Genomic DNA, 6,000 nt, shown 5'->3' with positions numbered 1-6,000 from the left:
AAGCACAGAGTGGTGAATTCACCCAAGTTAGTTGGAGACAAGGGAATGTCCAGGAACAAGTCCTCCTGACTTGTACTTCAGGGATGCCGCCCAGCTCATTCTTTCTACAGGACGGGTTCTCCAAAGAAAGGCAAACAGGTCCCAGTTTTGGCTAAGGTTGGACTTCCCAAAAACCTGGGTATTCAAGGATTTTCTTTATATTTTTTGGGCACAGGAAGGAAGTAAAATTCTGACTTGCTACGTTTTACCGGGCCAAGTCATAGATGAAAGGCTAGATGATGAGGTTAAAATAGAAAATTATTAACTAAAAAGGGTTGAAACGTCTATTTTAAGACCTTAAATTAGTCAAAACCTAGGGAATGGAAGACATGGAGTCATAGGATGAGAAAATAATGTGGTTTTGTATTGAAATGTTTCAGAGAAAGGCCCCTTTTAAAACAGTTCTAAATAAAGTTCTTGGAACAGAAGAAAACTATTTTGTTTTCACTTTAGACATGGAAAATCCCCTGGACCAGAAATTCCAAAATCCTCTCTGCATATTTTCTGATTTTTTTCAATAATTCCACATCCTCTACATGGTTTCCAGGCAGAGCCTAATTTGGCCTTGACCCTGCATGCACCAAAGATCTCAAATTCAAGCCTTTGACATAATGTCACAATGAAGTTTTACTTTCTGTTCTTATATAGTGTGTATTAAGGTATCAGTTTGTTCAAGGTAAACATTTAAAATCATCACAGTTTTTGAAACTCTGTTTCAGCACATCTACACTTATTTCTACATTTTTCTTATTTTTATTTTTAGTATTCTAGACGTCTTAAAAATTAATCCATGCCCTGGGCTTTCCACCCACTCTGGCAGGCTCTGCTGCTAAAAATTCACGTTGTATAAGCCTTAAAGAGTGTGTGTCCCTCCCAAACAGCTCCCACATGAATATGAGTTTAAGAAAAGAAGGTGTACATTTTGCTAATAGAAATCATTTATAATTCAAAAGAAAAAGGAATAACACTTCTCGTGTTTGTCTCTGGTCCCAGAACTTACTTGTCCCACAAGACCTTTGGCTCTAATCACCTCCTAGGATTACTCCCTCTAGGTCTACGCCACTCAAAGAAAAATCACGAGATGGCAGTCTAAATTATGACTATCCCAACTTTCAAAGCAAATTAAATCAGACAACCGTAGAATTTTAATATATGTCTTATTACAAAATAAACCATGTAACTTGGAAAACATTTGGAAATTTCGCAAAAGCATAAAGAAATGGAAATCACGTATCACCTCACCACTCAAATATGTTTCTGTGAATAAAACATGTTTTATGCATAAAACACATTTTAACAAAATGTAATCATACTCTTCAAGTTTTCAAATTTGCTTTTTTCATTTATCTATATATTGTGAACATTTCCCACAACATTACATATTTTTCTACAGTACCACTTCAGTGACTATACATTCCATTTTATAAATATGTGTTTATTTCATCAGTCCTCTCTTTGGGGGCATTTAGATTGTTCCCAGTTTCTCCTAACTCCGTGATAATTATCATTGTAGTAAAGTTATTCTTGCAGTTGGCTATGATTTTCATGTCCTTAGGATAAATTCCCAGAAGTGAAACTGATTGGTTGAACAATATGCACATTGTCAAAATTTTAGGCACACGTTGCCAAGTTACCTTGTAAAAGGTTCATCAATCCCACCAGTAGTGTATCAGAGTACCTATTTACTATCAGCTTTGAGGAATTTTGTATAAACTAAGTGATCATCAATAATGCAAAAGTATTTTTCATTTATGAAAAGGATTTACAACATGGCTCCTTTAAACAGTGAGCTTCCTGGTACATTTAAAACATTATTCAATTTAAAATATGATTTTAAGTTTCTGTAGAAATTTTCTATGACACAACTAATAAAGAAAATAAAATATTTCTCTATTTGATTTTTTTTAATGGAGAATGCTACCTTTCAAAGGACTCTTTCTCTTTCTGTGTTCATCCAGCCTGAGAAGAGATACCACAGTTCAGCACCATTATTCTGCTCATAATCCATCTTCTATTTCATATTCCATTTCCCGTCATGCACTGGATAAACACGGCAGCACTGACATGATGAGAAGCCTTCCCTGAAGACTGCAGCCCACACTCATCTATCCCTTCACTGAACTCCTATTATACTTATTGTCTGTACCACACAATTAGCACTTTATTATATACTGTCTTGTTCTCTAATTGTCTGTACCACACAGTTTAGCACTTTATTACATTCTGTCAGATTCTGTAATTGTGTCATTTATTTTTATCATATCTCTCCAACTAGATTACAAGCACCAGGGTGTCAGGGACGCTGTCTGGTCCTAATTTGCCATTCCACATGGCACCAAACACTGTGCCAGGCACAACAAGGTAGGCCTTCAATACATGCTGGTGAGTTTATGGGTTGATGGTGGGTGAGTGGGTTGGGAGATTTGTTCACTGACTTTCTGGTGGGCTTTAAGTAGGCTGAGTTATCTGGAAGGCAGAGTAGGAAATATTAATTGATAAGGTACTGGGTAACAGAAGATTCAGGCACCATGGTCATTCCACCCACTGTCCATCTGTCCAACCTGCTTTGTTGCCTAGTAAGTCATTTGGTTCTCTCCACTTAAATTTTTCTGTATATAGTCACACATAACTTACAACAGGGATACATTCTGAAAAACACGTCATTAGGCAGTTTCATTGTTGTGTGACCATCATAGAGTGTGCCTACAAAAATGTAGACACTGTAGCCTACTGCACATCTGGGCTATATGGTATATAGCCTGTTGCTCCTAGGCTACAAACCTGTATAGCATGCTACCGTACTGAATACTGTGGGTGATTATAACACAATGGTATTTGTTTATCTAAACATACAAAAGGTATAGTAAAAATACAATACAAAAGATTTAAAATAGTACACTTGCATAGAATACTTACAATGAATGGAGATTGCAGGACTGAAAGTTGCTCTGGGTGAGCCAGTGAGTGAGTGGTGAGTGAATGTGAAGGCCTATAACAATACTGTACACCACTGCAGACCTTATAAACATTGTACACGTAGGCTGTACTTCATAATTTTAGAAAATATTTCAACAATGATAAACTTAGCTAACTGTAACTTTTTTCCTTTATGAACTTCTAATCTTTAAAAACTTTTTGATGCCTTTGAAATAGCACTTCACTTACAAACATTGTATAGTCATACAAAAATATTTTCTTTCTTTATATCCTTATTCTATAAGCATTTTTGTATTTTATTTATTTATTTATTTATTTATTTATTTATTTATTTATTTTACTTTTTAAACATTTTTGTTAAAAACTAAGTCACAAATACACACCTTGGCCTAGGCCTGCACAGGTTAGGATCATCAATATCACTGTCTTCCTCTTCCACATCTTGTCCCACTGGAAGGTCTTCAGCGGCAATAACACACATGCAGCTGTCATCTCCTATGATGACAATGCTTCTTCTGGAATACCTGTGAAAGGACCTGCCTGAGGTGCTTTTACAGTTAAGTTTTAAAAATATAATTAGAAGCAGTACCCTCTAAAATAACAATTAAAAGTATAGTAAACACATAAGGAACACTTGTTTATTATTATTATGAAGTATTATGTACTGTACATAATTGTATGTACTATACTTTCATAAGGCTGGCAGTGTGGTAGGTTTGTTTACACCAGCATCACCACACCCACGGGAGTGTGCTATGTGACAACAGCTACGTTACTAGGCAATGGGGATTTTCCAAGTCCATTAAAATCTTACAGGACCACTACCATATATATGGCCCATTATTGACCAAAACGTCCTTATGGGGTGCATAACTGTTATGCAGAACAGGGAAACAAGAACAAGTGACCAGACAATACCGTTTTAAAAATCACCGGAAACCACATTTTTCCTCTGATAATTTTACACTATAACATTCTCTAATTGGGGAGGCACTGCTGTGTACAGGAAAGAAGTCATGCTTTGGAATTAGAGAGACTCCTTACCAGCTGTGTGATGTTCAACAAATTGTTTAACACCTCTCACCCTCTCTCTGCTTCCTCATTTCTGAAATTATTGTGATTATGATTATTTGTGATATTGCCACTGAGTGTCTGTAAGCCTGCTGGAGTATTCTTATTTTTCCCAATTTCTGTAACTATCATGCCTTTAAGGAAGCGTTAAGTATTATTATTACCATAATTAATACCTCTGTTTGTTTCACACACTACTTGAAGAGTTTCTGCCTAGGCTGTGATTAATGGGTTTGCTTCTCAGTATGTGTAGAGAATGAAGTCAGATAGACTTACATAAGTCATCTTTTTTCCTGACTGAAGTCATTTACATATTGTGGTCTATCACATGACATCAGATTATGTCTAGTAAATAATAAGAGAAGAAATGCCCAATATTCAGCATCAACAAATTTGTGCCTCAATCTGTCACGTTCACTTCTGCTATGAAAACTTAGGTGAATCGAGCATTAAGTTAATTATATTTCTCTGAATTTGGAATGATACAAATAAAATGTCCTGTCCCTGTGTGTCATCTGCTTTCCCCTGTCTAATCAGTATGTTTTGCCATGTTCTATCCTTTTGTGTTTTTGACCTTGTTTTTTTCAACTGGCAGGTACACAATAAAATGTTAACTAGTCACCTGGCTGTTCAACATGTTATTGTTTCAAAACAAGGTCAATGAAACCTCCCCCAAAAGTGCTGTTCTAACCCTGGGTCTTCTCTAACCCTGAGGGTCCAAGGAGTCTAGAGAACTATGAGTGGCTGCTCTATAAGAAAGTGGGTCCTCTTTAAGAAGAGCTTCTCTCCCTCTGCATGTATTGCCTGAATATCCTTTTGGCAAAGATGGGCTGTTTCTTTCTGCATATCTATACTAATTGGGCTGTGTTCATTTATTCTTTCAAAAATATTTATCAAGGTCAGCTGTGTAACAGACAGGGGACTGCATGCTGGAGATACAAAAATGAACACCACACAGTTAGGAGCTCGCATTCAAGGAAGCCACAGTCTAACAGGGGAAGCAGACATGTCTGCAGACAATTGCCACACAGTGAGATAAGCATTAACAGAATATGCATGGCCAGGCTATCAGCTTGAGCCCAGTAGTGACCACCACAAAGAGTCAACTTGGTCTGGTAAATCTAAGGGAGCAGTTGACCTGGCTGTAGGTGCTGATTAGCCTGAAGGGAAGAGGACTGCTGGAAAATGGTCTCGTGGTATCTTAGGGTGGAGAAAGGAGAGTGGGAAAGGACAGCCTTGGGATGGGTATGGGGTGACTTTGGTTCCCTGTACTTGCTCCATAGACTCATGCTTGACCTCTACAGAGACAGAATCTGCAGGTAGAGAGGGAAGGGGCTCAAGTGAGACAATGAACACTTGTCATGCTCTTTTGGGGCCCAGGTGAAAAAATGTGAGGCAAAGTGGAAGAGAAGAGGCTTCTCTCCACAACTTAGGAACAGTGTGGTTGATGGCCTTGGGGCACAGGAAGAAAGCAACTTTGACTGAGCCGAGACACTGCCCCCCAGTGGCCTCGTGGCAGGGGGGTCAACAAGAAGCTCAAAGTGGAAGAACAGGCAAGAGAGGAAGCACATTGCAGGGATCACTATATCGTGCCTCCCACTAATAATGGGAAGTTGGAAGGGAGCAGTGTGTCTGCATTAGGCAGGTGGAGGCTCAAGCCAATGCCATGTGAGTATTATCACTAATATAATAACTATTCTCATTAGGGCTGGTGTGTATAGGAAACCTAATTCTCCATATGCACAAAAGTTGTGGGAACACCAAAAAAAAAAGCACTTATTTTCTGATCACAAGATTAAGCAGAGTGATGCCTATACTGGTTAATAATGGAATTGAGGTCTGGTAGGTGGAAAGACAAGAGGCCCAAGATAAGTAATAAAAGGAGACTCAGACACCAGTGTTGGGGTTGGGGGCAACTGAGAGATGATGAGAGGGAGTTCAGCCAGGCCTTCC

This window comes from Gorilla gorilla, chromosome 1, assembly GCF_029281585.2.
Source record: "Gorilla gorilla gorilla isolate KB3781 chromosome 1, NHGRI_mGorGor1-v2.1_pri, whole genome shotgun sequence".
NCBI classification, from domain to species: Eukaryota; Metazoa; Chordata; class Mammalia; order Primates; family Hominidae; genus Gorilla; species Gorilla gorilla.
This window is presented reverse-complemented; position numbering follows the sequence as displayed.